Source organism: Oncorhynchus tshawytscha, linkage group LG11 (assembly GCF_018296145.1).
Source record: "Oncorhynchus tshawytscha isolate Ot180627B linkage group LG11, Otsh_v2.0, whole genome shotgun sequence".
NCBI classification, from domain to species: domain Eukaryota; kingdom Metazoa; phylum Chordata; class Actinopteri; order Salmoniformes; family Salmonidae; genus Oncorhynchus; species Oncorhynchus tshawytscha.
This window is the reverse complement of record NC_056439.1, coordinates 13,275,603-13,294,803: the sequence shown is the minus strand read 5'-3', so window position 1 is coordinate 13,294,803 and position 19,201 is coordinate 13,275,603. Positions and strand designations below refer to the sequence as shown.

The 19,201-nt window shown below is 45.5% G+C and overlaps 1 pseudogene; it reads left to right on the top strand.

The window, feature by feature from the left end:
- LOC112262425 overlaps positions 1 to 19,201 on the top strand; it is a 196,837-nt pseudogene that overhangs the window by 131,663 nt on the left and 45,973 nt on the right.

Here is a 19,201-nt window from a genome sequence, read left to right as displayed (position 1 = left end):
TGTTCGTATTTTCATTCATCTGCAGCGACAGCAGAATCAGCGAAAGGAGGAATGGACATGGGAAGACGTTTTGGATGGCAAAGGTTGTTACACTTGGGAGGAGATACTGGCTGGAAGAGATCACCTCCCATGGGAACAGGTGGAGGCACTTAGGAGAGCAGAGGCAGCCGGAGATAAGAGCCGACGATACGAGGGAACACGGTTGGCAAGGAAGCCCGAAAAGCAGCCCCAAAAATGTATTGGGGGGGGGCTCAGGGAGAGAGTGGCAGAGTCAGGAGTCAGACCTGAGCCAACTCTCCCTGTTAATCGTGAGGAGCAGCGATCAAAGGACTTCTGGACTTGGGAAGAGATATTGGACGGAAAAGGACCCTGGGCACAGCCTGGTGAATATCGACGCCCCAAAGAAGAACTGGAGGCGGCGAGAGCGGAGAGGCGCTGGTATGAAGAGGCAGCACGGCTACGCGGATGGAAGCCTGAGAGTCACCCCCAAAAATGTATTGGGGGCTCACAGGGAGTATGGCGATGCCAGGTAGGAGACCTGCGCAAACTCCCTGTGCTTACCGGGGGGCTAAAGAGACCGGGCAGGCACCGTGTTATGCTATGGAGCGCACGGTGTCTCCAGTGCGGGTGCATAGCCCGGTACGGTACATACCAGCTCTTCGTATTAGCCGGGCTAGAGTGGGCATCGAGCCAAGTAAGGTTGGGCAGGCTCGGTGCTCAAGAGCTCCAGTGCGCCTGCATGGTCCGGTCTATCCAGAGCCACCTCCACACACCAGTCCTCCGGTAGCAGCTCCCCGCACCAGGCTTCCTGTGCGTGTCCTCGATCCAGTACCACCAGTTCCAGCACCACGCATCAGGCCTTCAGTGCGCCTCGCCTGTTCAGCACAGCCAGAGCCTTCCTTCCCTCTAGCGCTGCCGGAGCCTCCCGCCTGTTCAGCACAGCCAGAGCCATCCTTCTCTCTAGCGCTGTCGGAGCCTCCTGCCTGTTCAGTGCAGCCAGCGTTTTCCTCCTCTCCTGCGCTGTCGGAGTCTCCCGCCTGTTCAGCGCTTCCAGAGCCTTCCTCCTCTACAGCGCTGCCGGAGCCTCCTGCCTGTTCAACGCAGCCAGAGCTGCCAGTCTGCATGGAGCAGCCAGAGCTGCCAGTCTGCATGGAGCGGCCAGAGCTGCCAGTCTGCATGGAGCAGCCAGAGCTGCCAGTCTGCATGGAGCAGCCAGAGCTGTCAGCCTGCATGGAGCAGCCTGAGCTGTCAGTCTGCATGGAGCAGCCAGAGCTGCCAGTCTGCATGGAGCAGCCTGAGCTGTCAGTTTGCATGGAACAGCCTGAGCTGTCAGTTTGCATGGAGCAGCCAGAGCTGTCAGTCTGCACAAAGCTACCAGTCTGCATGGAGCAGCCAGAGCTGTCAGTCTGCATGGAGCAGCCAAAGCCGCCAGTCTGCATGGAGAAGCCAGAGCTGTCAATCTGCATGGAGCAGCCAGAGTTGCCAATCTACATGGAGCAGCCAGAGCTGTCAGTCTGCATGGAGCAGCCAGAGAAGCTAGATCCGCCAGTCAGCCATGATCTTCCAGATCTGCCAGTCAACCAGACTCTTCCAGATCTGCCAGTCAACCAGACTCTTCCAGATCTGCCAGTCAACCAGACTCTTCCAGATCCGCCAGCCAGCCAGGATCTGCAGGAGCCAACTACCTGCCTGAGCCTCATCTCAGTACTGGGCTTCCCTCAGTACTGGGCTTCCTCAGTACTGGGCTGCCCCTCAGTCCCGGGCTTCCCTCAGTCCCGGTCCCGGCTCCCCTCAGTCCCGGGCTTCCCCTCAGTCCCGGGCTTCCCCTCAGTCCCGGGCTGCCCCTCAGTCCCTGGTCTGCCCCTCAGTCCCGGGCTGCCCCTCAGTCCCGAGCTTCCCCTCAGTCCCGAGCTTCCCCTCAGTCCCGAGCTTCCCCTCAGTCCCGAGCTGCCTCAGTCCCGAGCTGCCCCTCAGTCACGAGCTGCCCCTCAGTCCAGTGGGGTTCTGGGTGAGGACTACGAGGTCATGGTCGGCGGCGAGGGTGGACTATCCCAGGACACAAGGGGGAGGAACTAAGACATTTATGGAGTGGGGTCCACGTCCCGAGCCGGAGCCGCCACCATGGACAGACGCCCACCCGGACCCTCCCTATGGTTTTGAGGTGCATCCGGGAGTCCGCACCTTGGGGGGGGGGGTTCTGTCACGCCTTGGTCTTAGTATTTTGTGTTTTCTTTAATTATTTATTCAGGCCAGGGTGTGACATGGGTTTATTGTGTTGTCGTATTGGGGTTTTTGTAGGCATTGGGATTGTGGCTGATGAGGGGTGTGTCTAGCATAGGCTTGGCTGCCTGAGGCGGTTCTCAATCAGAGTCAGGTGATTCTCGTTGTCTCTGATTGGGAACCATATTTAGGTAGCCTGGGTTTTACTGTGTATTTTGTGGGTGATTGTTCCTGTCTCAGTGTGTTTGTATTCACCAGACAGGCTGTATTAGGTTTTCACATTTCCGTTTGTTGTTTTTGTATTTGTTCGTATTTTCATTCATTAAACATGTATCGAACTAACCACGCTGCATTTTGGTCCGACTCTCCTTCGACGGAAGAAAGCCGTAACAATCATATAGTTTTTCAAGAGTATCTGTAAGCTGATTACGATATTTTTTTGCTGGTAACGTAAGATATTAGAATACATTTTTTTGTAATCAGTTACGTGTAACAGATTACATGTGACCTGTTACTCCCCAACACTGGCTGTAGTGTTTTGACTACTTGTTTACTACCACAATCAATAGTAAAACTCTGCTCAATCATACAAATCCTTGTCTTGTTCTTACATAATGTGTGAAATTGTTGTCCTGAGGCTACATTGTTAATGAGATGCTGGTCTCAATTGGGCTCCCCTGACTAAATAAAGGAAATTTACATTACCCATCTTCAGCTCTTGGTTTGGTAAATCAAGGCCTTGTGATAGTCTCCCAAACTAATGCCAGAAGAGTGGCCAAATGAGTAGGACTGTCTGTATTCTGTATCCTACCTTAGAGATTGCACCCAGCTTTCTGATATGCATCGCAGTGTGTGAGGCTTCCACACAAATCATCTTCCGACCAAACTTGAAGGTTGATGTGGTTGTAAGGGATTGAAGACAGAAGTTGTACGTTACCCCTGTCACCTGCCAACTCGTGACTGGAGAATTTCTGGTGTCCCTGGAAAACCTTATGATGTTCTGAACACGTTCTAAAGTTCTGAATGCATATCGCAAGTCAGGATTTTGGCCTTACAAAAAAAAGGAAACTCTTACAGAAGGATTTTTTTTTCAAAAGTGCAACCAAAATCTCTGGGAGGCTTGGATGCACAGGGTGATTGTACCCATGCAGAAACGTATGTATCAGCATAAATCAGTAGTGTCTGATAGCGGCAAAATTCCAACTTCAATCGATTGCTGCCTGCACCCGCCTGCCCGACTAGCACCACTACTCTGGACGGTTCTGTCTTAGAATATGTGGACAACTATAAATACCTAGGTGGCTGGCTAGACTGTAAACTCTCCTTCCAGACTCACATTAAGCATCTCCAATCCAAAGTTAAATCTAGAATCTGCTTCCTATTTTGCTACAAAGCCTTCTTCACTCATGCTGTCAATCATACCCTCATAAAACTGACTATCCTACCAATCCTTGACTTCGGCGATGTCATTTACAAAATAGCCTCCAACACTCTACTCAGCAAATTGGATGCAGTCTAGTTTCAAAACATGCGGCACTTCCTGGTTGGATTTTTATCTGGGTTTCGCCTGTAACATCAGTTCTGTGGCACTCACAGACAATATCTTTGCAGTTTTGGGAACGTCAGTGTTTTCTTTCCAAAGCTGTCAATTATATGCATAGTCGAGCATCTTTTCGAAAGAAAATATATTGTTTAAAACGGGAACATTTTTCATCCCAAAATTTTAATAGGGCCCCCTAATGCATAACTGGGCTAACAAGGCTAATCTGAAAACAAGACTCCCTAAATTCTATCAGCATATCGATTGTGCTACCAGGGCTGGTAAAACCCTGGATCATTGTTATTCTAACTTCCGCGACGCATATAATGCCCTCCCCCGCCCTCCTTTCGGAAAAGCTGACCACGACTCCATTTTGTTGTTCCCTGCCTACGTATAGACAGAGACTAAAACAGGAAGCTCCCGCACTCAGGTCTGTTCAACGCTGGTCTGACCAATCTGATTCCACGCTTCAAGATTGCTTCGATCACGTGGATTGGGAAATGTTGCTTCAAACAACAACATTGACGAATTCGCTGATTCGGTGAGCGAGGTTATTAGCAAGTGCATCGGCGATGTCGTACCCATAGCAACTGTTAAAACATTCCCAAACCAGAAACCGTGGATTCGCAGGATTCGCGCGAAACTGAAAGCACGAACCATTGCTTTTAACCAGGGCAAGGTGACCGGAAACATGACCGAATACAAACAGTGTAGCTATTCCCTCCACAAGGCAATCAAACAAGCTAAGCGTCAGTACAGAGACAAAGTAGAGTCGCAATTCAACGGCTCAGACACGAGGTATGTGGCAGGGTCTACAGTCAATCACGGATTACAAAAAGAAAACCAGCCCCGTCGCAGACCAGGATGTCTTGCTCCCAGACAGACTAAATAACTTTTTTGCCCGCTTTGAGGACAATACAGTGCCACTGACACGGCCCGCTACCAAAACCTGCGCACTCTCTTTCACTGCAGCCGACGTGAGTAAAACATTTAAACGTGTTGACCCTCGCAAGGCTGCAGGCCCAGATGGCATCCCCAGCCACGTCCTCAGAGCATGCGCAGACCAGCTGGCTAGTGTGTTTACGGACATATTCAATCAATCCTTATCCCAGTCTGCTGTTCCCACATGCTTCAAGAGGGTCACCATTGTTCCTGTTCCCAAGAAAGCTAAGGTAACTGAGCTAAACGACTACCGCCCCGTAGCACTCACTTCCGCCATCATGAAGTGCTTTGAGAGACTAGTCAAGGACCATATCACCTCCCTAGACACAATCCAATTTGCTTACCACCCCAATAGGTCCACAGACGACGCAATCGCAACCACTTTTCACACTGCCCTAACCCATCTGGACAAGAGGAATACCTATGTGAGAATGCTGTTCATCGACGACAGCTCAGCATTTAACACCATAGTACCCTCCAAACTCGTCATCAACCCTGGGTCTCAACCCCGCCCTGTGCAACTGGGTACTGGACTTCCTGTCGGGCCGCCCCAAGGTGGTGAGGGTAGGTAACAACATCTCCACCCCGCTGATCCTCAACACTGGGGCCCCACAAGGGTGCGTTCTGAGCCCTCTTCTGTGCTCCCTGTTCACCCACGACTGCGTGGCCATGCACGCCTCCAACTCAATCATCAAGTTTGCAGACGACACTACAGTGGTAGGCTTGATTACCAACAACGACGAGACGGCCTACTGGGAGGAGGTGAGGGCCCTCGGAGTGTGGTGTCAGGAAAATAACCTCACACTCAACGTCAACAAAACAAAGGAGATGATCGTGGACTTCAGGAAATAGCAGAGGGAGCACCCCCCTATCCACATCGACAGGACAGTAGTGCAGAGGGTAGTAAGTTTTAAGTTCCTCGGCGTACACATCACGGACAAACTGAATTGGTCCACCCACACAGACAGCGTCGTGAAGAAGGCGCAGCAGCGCCTCTTCAACCTCAGGAGGCTGAAGAAATTCGGCTTGTCACCAAAAGCACTCACAATCTTCTACATATGCACAATCGAGAGTAACCTGTCGGGCTGTATCACCGCCTGGTACAGCAACTGCTCCGCCCACAACCGTAAGGCTCTCCAGAGGTTAGTGAGGTCTGCACAACGCATCACCGGGGGCAAACTACCTGCCCTCCAGGACAGCTACACCACCCGATGTCACAGGAAGGCCATAAAGATCATCAAGGTCAACAACCACCCGAGCCACTGCCTGTTCACCCCACTATCATCCAGAAGGCGAGGTCAGTACAGGTGCATCAAAGCTGGGACCGAGAGACTGAAAAACAGCTTCTATCTCAAGGCCATCACACTGTTAAACAGCCACCACTAACATTGAGTGGCTGCTGCCAACATACTGACTTAACTCCAGCCACTTTAATATTGGAAAAATGGATGTAAAAAATGTATCACTAGCCACTTTAAAAAATGCCACTTAATATAATGTTTACATACCCTACATTACTCATCTCATGTGTATATACTGTACTCGATACCATCTACTGCATCTTGCCTATGTCGTTCTGTACCATCACTCATTCATATATCTTTATGTACATATTCTTCATCCCTTTACACTTGTGTGTATAAGGTAGTTGTTGTGAAATTGTTAGATTAGATTACTCATGGGTTATTACTGCCTGCATTGTCTGAAATAGAAGCACAAGCATTTCACTACACTTGCATTAACATCTGCTAACCATGTGTATGTGACAAATAAAATTTGATTTGATTTGAACTTGTTCTCAACTGGCCTACCTGGTTAAATTAAGGTTAAATGTTTATTTCTTTAAACAGGACAGATCAGGGGCCTCCCTCGTCTGTTGTTTCTGTTTCCGTGATGCCTTGTGACTTTTGTCAGGTCCTTTGGGACAAAAGGAACTCTGTGTCTAAAAACAAACCCTCACGAGGACCACGACACAGTGCCACCCATGCAGAGGAACCCAATGTTATTTCCCACCCCAACTCTCACCTTCAGCAGATTCCTTCTCTCTCCGCAAGTGTTGCTCTAAAAAAAATATCCATTAGATCACCTTGCCAGTGACTGATGGAACTTGACAGTGACAAACTGGGGGAAACAACTGTGCCTTATCTCCCTCTCGTCTCATTCCTCCAACTCCCCCACCTTTCCATGTATTCCAGTCCATTCCAAATAGTAAATTGCGGCAGCCCAGAAGCGCAACTCGGGGAGGTAGTGTGGTTGCTTATTGATGCAGACGTCCACTATGTTGATGCGAGCTGACTCAATCAAGCAACACCTGTGGATGACAGACAGACACCCTATTCTCTTTTACCCCACATCCCCCTTTCTTTCCCCCTCTATGCTATTTTCTTTGATGCGTGACAGAATTCGACATGAGGTTGCCATCTTCATTGTTGTGGCTGTTGTTACACAGGCATACATACATACACACACACACACACACACACACACATACACACATACATACATACATAAATACATACATACATACATACACCATGATGATTTGGGAAGAAGTGTGGCTTTGTTTTGTGTGTTGTGCGTCACTCTGTTCTGCTCGGGCTAGATGGAAGGGAACTTTTCCCCTGCCTGCAGAGGACCCTGACAAATTCAAATTGTTTTTGAAATACAAAAACTGAGCCACCAACACTAATTCAGATGGTTAATTTTGACCCCCGACCTCTTGAAACAGTGGTATGGAAATCCAGTGTGGTGGCCATCTTCATTCAGGGCCAGAGAGGGAGTCCTTGATGTGAAAGAGTCATGTATCCAACTCCCTCAAGCCTCATTTAAAACACTTTAAATTAAAAACCCAACCACAATAGCATTTAGGTTACACAAAACACAATAAACACACTTTAACTCAGAAACTGCTCAATGAGGGAGTGCACACAGTCAACCGTTTCGGGCCTATCAAAGAAAAGGCAGTTTCATCTCCTCTAAAAAAATAAGAATTTGTTCTTAACTGACTTGCCTAGTTAAATAAAGGTAAAATAAAATTAAAATAAATTAACAGAACTCATTGTGCCTGCTTTGGTTACGGAGTTGGCGGCGTTGAGTCGCCTGGCTAATGAACTGGTAGCGCTGACCCTTAACCGATACCGTATGGTGGTGAGGGAGATTCCCTTTTGCCACAAAGGGCAGTGATTAGCCCAAATGGATGAGTTCAAACCAACTGTAAGACATGTTTAACGCCCCGGCCCTCTTTTGGTTAGCCCGAGCGGTGCTTAATGTCAGATCGTGCTAATGTCAATTCGTCACAGGGTGGGCCTAGCTCTAGGAAAAATGACCAATAGATACAGAGAGAACGGGGGGAATAAATCAAAACCTTGAAGAGATGGATTGGCATCATCGGCTCATCTAGAGCAGCTTCGAGTGGCTTCTCTCTTTCACACATGGTTGGTGATCCCAGTCATCAGCGACGCTAATCGGCTGCAGCTGTTGAAGTTAACGCGGCGTGAAACAAATCTGGTCTCTTATCTTTCTTTTTTCTTCTCTTTCTCTCTCTTTCTCGCTCTTGCCCTCTCTCTTTGTGTGCCTGTTTAAAACACATACACTCAGATTTACTTAAATCAGTCTTAGACTGGGAATTCGGCCTTACTGTAGCTGAGCTAGGCTAAACTGGACTTGGTTGGGTTGAGCTTGACTTATTACTGAAGTGCAGCTCACTTCAGCTGTAATCCAAATGTCCTACATTATGGGGGGAGCTTTTAATTAACTTCATTCACATTGATTTGTTGAATTCATATCAGTCATGCAGAAGTGAAATGAGACTTCTTTGTGAGTACTAACTCCCCCTCCCCCTCCTCCCCCCCTTCCCCCAGGATACATTGTTGGACCCTGGGGAAGACGTGGCCCTTCTCTCCGTAAGCTTCAAAGACGCAGAGGCAACCCAGGTGTTCTTTAAACTCCAATTGTCCCCCAGCATTGAACAGTAAGTGTTTTTTTGCTTCCGTGTTTTCTTTAGCTCTAATAATGTGGGCTGTAGACAACTTCATATACACTCACCAGCCAGTTTATTAGGTATTTATTAGGTACCGCATTCATGGAAGTAGATCGCTATTACAGACAGTCACATGTCCGTGGGCTTGCTATATAAAGCAGGAAGACAGGCATCAAAGCATTCAGTTACTATTCTATTGAACATTACAATAGGCAAAACGAGTGACCTAAGCAATTTTGAGCGTGGTATAATTGTCGGTACCAGGCACGCCAGATCCAGTATCTCAGAAACGACCGTCTTCCTGAGCTTTTCACGTACAACAGTGTCTAGGGTTTACCGAGAATGGTGCGACAAACAAAAAAGATCCTGTCAGCGGCAGTCCTGTTGGTGAAAACAGCTCTTTGATGAGAGAGGTCGAAAGAGAATGCCAAGAATCGTGCAAGCTAACAGGCGGGTCACAAACAGACAAATAATTGTGCAGAACAACAGTGGTGTGCTGAACGGCATCTTGGAACACATCTCGTCGATCCTTGTCATGGATGGGCTAATGCAGCAGACGGGGTTCCACTCCTATCAGCTAAAAACAACGAATTCCAGTTCCTGTTGCGTCATGCTGATGGCCGAGTCAGGATTTAGCGTAAGCAGCATGAGTCCATGAACCCATCCTGCCTGGTATATTTGTATTTACTGCCAAAGCAGCAGCTACTCTTCCTGGGGTCCAGCAAAATTAAGGCAGTTTATACAATTTTAAAACATAACATTACATTCACAGAATTCACAACACACTCAGTGCCCTCAGGCATCTACTCCACCGGTACCACATATATACATGTCTAAATCCATGTTTATGTATAGTGCGTATGTTATCGTGTGTGTGCGTGTGTATGCATGTGTCTGTGCCAATGTTTGTGTTGCGTCACAGTCCCCGCTGTTCCATAACGTGTGTTTTATCTATTTTTTAAATCTAATTTTACTGCTTGCGTCAGTTACTTGATGTGTAATAGAGTTCCATGTAGTCATGGCTTTATGTAGTACTGTGTGCCTCCCATTGTATGTTCTGGACTTGGGGACTGTGAAGAGACCTCTTGTGGCATGTCTTGTGGGGTATGCATTGGTGTTCGAGCTGTGTGCCAGTAGTTTAGACATGGTGTCAACGGTACTGGCTGTGGTGGTGGGGTACCGCCGTCCAATCTGCAGCAACTGTCTGATGCCATCGCGTCAGCATGGACCAACATCCCTGTGGAATGTTTCCAACTTGTAGAATCCATGCCCTAAAGAATTCAGGCTGTTCTGGAGGCAAAGGGGGGTCCGACCCGGTACTAAACTGGCCAGTGAGTGTAAATTACATCCCAAAAAACGAGGATCCATTGACGGATAGCGAGTGAGTGTGGAGGCTTCCATTGTACTGCAATCATTTTCATGCCGTTAGCTCAGCAAGAAGAATGCGCTTCTGACATAGAAATAAATGAAGTACCGAAAAATCTTTGTAAACAAAAGGAGATGCAGGAATATTTTCTGACAATAGAGTGGACAAGTTTGATGCTACTTCATCTCAGAATATAGATATCAGAGGGCATTCCCAAACCATGTGTGCAAAGGTACCCAGTTCATTAATAAGACGGCACAATGTACAGGAAACATCATTAAGAATTTAATATAGAACAGTTTACGAGGAGTTAGACAAGCCCTATATACAAAATTATAATTGATCTGTTGGTGATAAGTATTCTGAGAGGATTGTTGAATATTAGAGCACACACGTCCCAACTAAAACATTGATCCATACCTGGAAGACCCCTTTTCCACACAGTATCAAGAGGAAGAGGTTTATAAGAAGTAGACAGTAAAAAAATTATACATTTTGGAACCACCCTTTGTTTTGCTCCTTAATCTCAAAATCTTGGATGTACAGTCCTGGCCAAAAGTTTTGAGAATGACACAAATAGACATTTTCACAAAGTCTGCTGTCTCAGTTTGTATGATGGCAATTTGCATATACTCCAGAATGTTATGAAGTGTGATCAGATGAATTGCAATTAATTGCAAAGTCCCTCTTTGCCATGCAAATGAACTGAATCCCCAAAAAACATTCCCACTGCATTTCAGCCCTGCCATAAAAGGACCCGCTGACATCATGTCAGTGATTCTCTCGTTAACACAGGTGTGAGTGTTGATGAGGACAAGGCTGGAGATCACTCTGTCATTCTGATTTGAGTTCGAATAACAGACTGGAAGCTTCAAAAGGAGGGTGGTGCTTGGAATCATTGTTCTTCCTCTGTCAACCATGGTTACCTGCAAGGAAACACGTGCCGTCATCATTGCTTTGCACCAAAAGGGCTTCACAGGCAAGGATATTGCTCAGGATCAACCATTTATCGGATCATCAAGAACTTCAAGGAGAGGGGTTCAATTGTTGTGAAGAAGGTTTCAGGGTGCCCAAGAAAGTCCAGCAAACGCCAGGACCGTCTCCTAAAGTTGATTCAGCTGCTGGATCGGGACACCACAAGTACAGAGCTTGCTCAGGACTGGCAGCAGGCAGGTGTGAGTGCATCTGCATGCACAGTGAGGCGAAGACTTTTGGAGTATGGCCTGGCGTCAAGAAGGGCAGCAAAGAAGCCACTTTTCTCCAGGAAAAACAGTAGGGACAGACTGATATTCTGCAAAAGGTACAGGGGTTGGACTGCCGAGGACGGGGGTAAAGTCATTTTCTCTGATGAATCCCCTTTCCGATTGTTTGGGGCATCCAGAAAAAAGCTTGTCAGGAGAAGACAAGTTGAGCGCCACCAATCAGTCCTGTGTCATGCCAACAGTAAAGCATCCTGAGACCATTCATGTGTGGGGTTGCTTCTCAGCCAAGGGAGAGGGTTCACTCACAATTTTGCCTAAGAACACAGCCATGAATAAAGAAGTAGTACCAACACATCCTCCGAGAGCAACTACATCAAAATTGTGAAACGTCTAGGTGTCCCTGAGTAGAGGTTTGAAAACCATGGAATTAGTCAATATGTTAATATGGTCACTTAGCAGTTGCTTTAATCCAAAGCATTTCTTTGCAAAGGTATATTTTCAGTATTTTTGGCCCGTGCGGGAACCAAACCCACAACTACGTTGTTACAAACATCATGCACCAACCTACCGAGCATTCAGAATCACTATTGAGCCATCGTTCATTTAATTTATGTAGTGCTCTTTACAAGTGTATTTGTTCCAAACGTCTCAACAGCAACCTAAATGGCCAAAACACCTGAAGGAAAAGTAGGAAGAAACATTGATAGGAACCAAGCTCTAGAGGAGCCCATTCTCCTTGCTGGAGTAACATGTTTCGATTGCATAAGAACATGAATGGCAGACAGTCCACCCCAACCCTCCTCCATAACTTGACTAGAGGAGACATACAGTTGAAGTCAGAAGTTTACATACACTAAGGTTGGAGTCATTAACTCGTTTTTCAACCACTCCACAAATGTCTTGTTAACAAACTATAGTTTTGGCACGTCGGTTAGGACATCTACTTTGTGCATGACACAAGTCATTTTTCCAACAATTGTTTACAGACAGATTATTTCACTTATAATTCACTGTATCTAAATGCCAGTGGGTCAGAAGTTTACATACACTAAGTTGACTGTGCCTTTAAACAGCTTGGAAAATTCCAGAAAATGATGTTATGGCTTTCGAAGCTTCTGTTTGGCTAATTGACATCATTTGAGTCAATTGGAGGTGTACCTGTGGATGTATTTCAAGGCCGACCTTCAAACTCAGTGGCCATTTGCTTGACATGGGAAAATCTAAAGAAATCAGCCAAGACCTCAGAAAAAAAATTATAGACCTCCACAAGTCTGGTTCATCCTTGGGAGCAATTTCCAAACCCCTGAAGGTACCACGTTCATCTGTATAAACAATAGTACGCAAGTATAAACACCATGGGACCACGCAGCCATCATACAGCTCAGGAAGGAGACGCATTCTGTCTCTTAGAGATGAATGTACTTTGTTGCTAAAAGTGCAAATCAATCCCAGAACAACAGCAGAGGACCTTGTGAAGATGGTGGAGGAAACAGGAATAAAAGTATCTATATTCACAGTAAAACGAGTCCTATATAGACATAACCTGAAAGGTCGCTCAGCAAGGAAGAAGCCACTGCTTCAAAACCGCACATGGGTACAAAGATTGGAGAAATGTCCTCTGGTCTAATGAAACAAAAATAGAACTGTTAGGCTATAATGTTTGGAGGGAAAAGGGGGGGGGCTTTTCCATCATGTTGTTGGGGTGCATTGCTGCAGGACGGACTGGTGCACTTCACAAAATAGATGGCATCATGAGGAGGTAGAATTATGTGGATATATTGAAGTAACATCTCAAGAGATCAGTCAGGAAGTTAACCTCTCTGCGTACCGAACCCGTTAAAAGTTAGCGGGATGAAATTCGACAACATACGGTGATCGCTACATAAATAGTCATATTAAACATTAATCAAAATACAAGTGTCTCACATGTTTTGAAAGCCTAGAATCTTGCTAATCCAACTGCGTTGTCAGATTTAAAAAAGGATTTACTGCGAAAGAATACGATGCGATTATCTGAGGATAGAGCCCCATAAAAAAAAACTATTTCAACCAGCACAGGCATAACAAAATCACAAACTGCAATAAAATAAATTGTTTACCTTTGACGATCTTCATCTGTTTGCAATCCCAATGCTCATTGTTACACAATGAATGGTCTTTTGTTTGATAAAATCCATTTTTATAGACTAACACGAAACATTTTGTGAACCGCTTGTGTCGTGAATTCCATTTTCATTCCATTTTCGACAACACATTCGATGTAAATACACACACTAAATGTGACTTTTCCAGTCATGTTTGGTTTCATTTCATGTTTGGTTTCAGTTTGTAAAACAACCAAACCTGATGGGTAATTTTGCGGGACGTATTGACTGAAAGAAACCGATTTGAAGACAACAAGTAATGACAACATTGTGACCTCTGTTTCATTGATTGACTGTATTTTAACCCTATGACCACTGATCGCCTTGAAATCTAGCTGGGTAGATAGCCAATGAGCTGAGGTAAACGGCAATATGTAATAGTTATGTGTTGGAAGACCAACCCATGTAAGAAACTCCGGCGTAATGAGGTTCATTCAGATCATCAAAGGAAAACGATTAATTTTCTGATTTTCGTGACCAAGTTACCTGATGCTAAGTGTACTTATTGTTATGTCGAGCGATCGATAAACTTCCACAAAAGCTTGTATTGCTTACGCTGTAAAGCATAATTTCAAAATCTGAGTCGACAGGTGGATTAACAAAAGGCTAAACTGTGTTTTGCAATATTGCACTTGTGATTTCACGAATAGGAATATTTTCTAGTAATATTATATGCTATTCAGCGTTGCTGATGACAATTATCCCGGATCCAGTATGGGTGGTTCAGAGAGGTTAAAGTTGGTGAGGGAGATAAAAGTCTCCAACTTCAACGATTTTTGCAATTCGTTCCAGTCACAGGCAGCAGAGAACTGGAAGGAAAGGCGACCAAATGAGGTGTTGGCTTTAGGGATGATCAGTGAGATACACCTGCTGGAGCGCGTGCTACGGGTGGGTGTTGCCATCGTGACCAGTGAACTGAGATAAGGCGGAGCTTTACCTAGCATGGACTTGTAGATGACCTGGAGCCAGTGGGTCTGGCGACGAATATGTAGCGAGGGCCAGCCGACTAGAGCATACAGGTCGCAGTGGTGGGTGGTATAAGGTGCTTTAGTAACAAAGCGGATGGCACTGTGATAAACTGCATCCAGTTTGCTGAGTAGAGTATTGGAAGCTATTTTGTAGATGACATTGCCGAAGTCGAGGATCGGTAGGATTGTCAGTTTTACTAGGGTAAGTTTGGCGGCGTGAGTGAAGGAGGCTTTGTTGCGAAATAAAAAGCCGATTCTAGATTTGATTTTGGATTGAAGATGTTTGATATGAGTCTGGAAGGAGAGTTTACAGTCTAGCCAGACACCTAGGTACTTATAGATGTCCACATATTCTAGGTCGGAACCATCCAGGGTGGTGATGCTAGTCGGGCGTGCGGGTGCAGGCAGCGAACGGTTGAAAAGCCCAATTTCTTTCTGCAGGCATGGATGTGCTTCAGGGCCAAAAGGGCACAGCATGGACGGTTTGCTGTGTTCTTTGCAAAATGAAGTCCCCCATCACCTGCACCACATGCTTGGTGACCCTCTGCTTTACAGCAGAAAGAGACTGCTATGGCACCTGGCATCAGCAGCACAATATTGTGCAGAGGACTGAGGGTCTTCCAAATATTGAAAGTGTTATTTTTTCATGTTTTTTTCTCATGTTTTTTCTCCATTTTTTGGGGGGGGGTGTGTTAGAATACCATTTTGGTATTTTGTATATAATTATTACATTCAAAATGTATAACTTCACCAATTTGGCCACTTGGGTACATTTGGGCTACTTGTGTGGGACACCTGGGTGACTTCATGATAAATGTCATGTAACACACTCATTTTGGAAGTTATCATTCTGAAACTTTGCACAAGTACTGTTGCCCTCTTATGTTTTTCACTGAAATTATCCCCATCATCCTATCTGAATGTTTGTTTTGTCTTGTTCATTTTAAAGATGATGATACAACAATAAAAATTAAATTGTATTATCTAAACCAGATCTATTGTGTTATATTCTCCTACATTCAATTCACATTTACACAATCTTCAGAGTGTTTTCTTTCAAATGAAACCAAGAATATGCATATCCTTGGTCCTGGGCCTGAGCTACAGGCAGTTAGATTTGGGAATGTCTTCAGGTGGAAATTGCAAAAAGTAGGGGGGTAGCTGTAATTAAAGCTTGGTCGCAAATGGGTCTTCCAAATGGACAATGACCGCAAGCATGCTTCCAAAGTTGTAGCAAAATGTCTTTAGGACAACAAAGTCAAGGTATTGGAGTGGCCATCACAAAGCCCTGACCTCAATCCCATAGAACACTTTTTGGGCAGATCTGAAATAGCGTGTGCGAGCAAGGAGGCCTATAAACCTGACTCAGTTACACCATCTCTGTCAGGAGTAATGGGCAAAAATCCACCCAACGTATTGTGGGAAGCTTGTGGAAGGCTACCTGAAACATTTGACCCAAGTTAAACAATTTAAAGGCAATGCTACCTATTCTGCCCTTGAGTTGCGTTCCCATGCAAAACTAGACAGATAGCTAACAACTAAGTCTTCAATAAAACTCCCAAGGCGTGACTTTTCTTGAATGAATATATTGAAAACGTTTATGTTGGGAAACTGCAAAATACAGAAAAGAATATCATTTAGTATTCAATTCACACCGACATACTGTACATTAAACATTTGAAGTTGCATAAATACAAAGCACGCGCTAAGGTACCATGAATCTGGCATGATGCCAAACCATATAGCTAATTAGCTAATTGTTAACCATATGGTAATTGGCTCCTTTCATTACTCTAATAATGTATAACCATCTATGTAGAATAACAAAGCATATTACACTAGAAACAGTAACAAAACTACAGTATTGTATATTTTACAATTCGTTTGCATGACGCATGAGCAAACTAATACAGCTAACGACATACATGAAAGGCATTGCAATTTGTGAGTAAATGCAACCAACATTGATATGTAAGCAACTCTATCAATAACAAGATTATCATCATTAGCTAAATGCTTGAATCGAACTTACAAACAAATATTTTTCCAAGGCTGAAGCGTGACAAGAAATAACTACATTGAAAGACCTGCACCGTAGCGTTGTTTGTAGCTGCTTCTATGCGTGCAAAACAAATTCTGTACTTCCTGTTTGCGTCGTCTTTCTAAGTACCAGAAAGCGCCACTAGGGGGCAAATAACACCATTGAACACAATGAAAATCCAATTTAATCATTGTAATAAAATAATCTGTTACCGTCTAACAGGATGGCAGCACACTCCCTGCCTGGCATAATGAAATTGTGCCACTATGAAATAAAACATATCAAGAAACAAATAATGTCCTTTCTATTTTTATCTTTTGTCTCTAGGATGCTTCAGAAAGAAGAACAACAATCTCTGAGATTGGGCTCAGAAACACCTTAGCAGCTCCTTGCTTGACAATTTTTAGTTCTACTTTCCTAACCTTTTTGTCAGTACTGGGAAAGGTTTTTACCACAAGCCCGACTGGCCAGTCATTTCTGTGTGCCTGACTGTCTTTCAATAAGACAACATCTCCCACTTTTACGTTTGGCTTTTCTGCTGTCCATTTTCTGCGTCTCTGCAGCGTTGTCAGGTACTCCTGTCTCCACCTTTTCCAAAAGGTGTCAGCGAGACACTGGACTTGCTTCCACTGTTTTCCATGAAGGTCGTTCATGCTGAAGTATCCAGAAGGGGCTGAGGTAGCGCTGGTCTTTTGTGTAAGTAACATTGAGGGTGTGAGAATGGTAGGCATGTCAGGGTCGGTTGATACTGACACTAAGGGTCTCGCATTGATTATTGCCATAACTTCAGACATAAGAGTGCTCAAGACCTCATGTGTGAGATGAGTGGAGCTCGCCTGAAACAGCATAGCATCAAGAATACGTCTGGCAACCCCAATGAGTCTCTCCCAAGAACCACCCATATGAGACGAGTGTGGAGGATTAAATATCCAAGTACATCCCTTATCTGAGAGGTATTTAGTCAGTTCTGAGTCATTTGTGTCGATACCCAGTTCCCTGCAGGCACCTATAAAGTTTGTACCTCGATCAGACCATAGCACTTTTGCTGGACCACGGATAGCGAAAAAACGCCTCAGCGCGTTGATGAAGCTGGATGTGGACATGGATTCGATAAGCTCTATATGGACTGCTCTACTAGACATACATGTAAAGAGCACCGCCCAGCGCTTGGAGTCTGCACTACCACCTCTAGTGCGACGAGTTATGACATTCCATGGTCCAAACACATCAAGTCCAACGCTGGTGAATGGTGGTTCAGATGTGAGTCTGTCTGCAGGCAAGTCAGCCATTTTTTGGTCAACTAACCTCCCTCTAACCTTGCAGCAGGTGACACACTTGTGAATGATACCAGAGACCAGACGTTTGCTCCCAATAATCCAGAAGCCTGCTGCTCGAATAGCTCCATCTGAAAAATGACGGCCTTGGTGAGCTACTTGCTCGTGATAATGTCTTACCAGCAGAGTGGCAACATGATGTGTCCGTGGGATGATGAGAGGATGTTTTTCATCTTGTAACATGTCGGCGGAGGATAAGCGGCCTCCCACCCTCAGCAACCCATCCTCATCAATCACTGGGTTCAGCTTTTTGAGTGTACTTTGCTTTGGGAACTCTTTTCCTTTTTCAATGCATTTGAATTCCTCTCTGAAGGCTTCATGTTGCACACAGTGAATGATTACTGTTTTGGCTTGTGACAACTCACTTGTACCGCATGGTTTATTACAGTCATGCCAGCCTCTGCAGCTGGTGTTGTCTGCACCTTTATGGAAGGATCTTGCAACATGAATGAGTCGTGCTGTGGCTCGATTGAGAGTTTTCCAGCTTGAGAACCTCTCAAAGCGATGAGAGCCGAGTTGAGCTCCAGAAACTTTAGAGGCAAAGACAGTGACGTCTGGTCGAATCTCTGTCTCTGTGTGAGGCTCTACAAGGTCAAAATTGATGTTCTCAGGCTTACTCGAGTTTGTTTGGGTCAGGAACGGTGGACCTGAGAACCAACTAGTGTGTTTTAGGAGCGCAGCAAGTATGGGCTTGGTTGCATGGTCTGCTGGATTGTTGTCAGTGTTTATATAGCACCACTGATCTGGATGGGTAGACTTCCTGATGCGAGTTATCCTATTGGCAACATAAACATAGAATCTTTTGGTGACATTGTGGATGTAACCGAGAACTATCTTACTGTCTGTGTAGAACTTGGCTGCATGTATATCAATGTCAATTTCGTCTTTGATCAGTTCATACATCTCAACAACTAGCAAAGCCGCACACAGTTCTAGGCGTGGGATAGTGTGGGTCGGACGAGGGGCCAATTTTGATTTCCCCATGACAAATCCAACATGGCATTGACCTTCCGAGTCAATAACTCTTAGGTAGGCTACCGCTCCTATGGCTACTGTAGAGGCATCCGAGAAGATGTGTAGCTCTCTTCTTTGAGTGGTAGACAAGGAGACTGGGATGTAGGTCCGCTGAACATTCATATGTTCCAACTCCATCAAAGATTCCTTCCACATTTTCCATTCCTCTTCTTTTTCTGTGGGAAGAGGGGCAACCCACTCACTCTGATCAGAAGAGAGTTCTCTGATTAAGGCTTTACCTTGCATTGTTATTGGAGCCACGCACCCAAGGGGGTCATAAAGACTATTCACTGTGGACAGGATGCCTCTCTGCGTAAAAGGCTTCTCATTGTGGGACACCTGGAATGAGAAGCTGTCTGTTTCCAGGTTCCAGGAAAGTCCCAGACTCCGTTGAAAGGGGAGAGGATCCACTCCTAGGTCCAGATCTTTTAAGTCTTTCGCACGGTCCTCC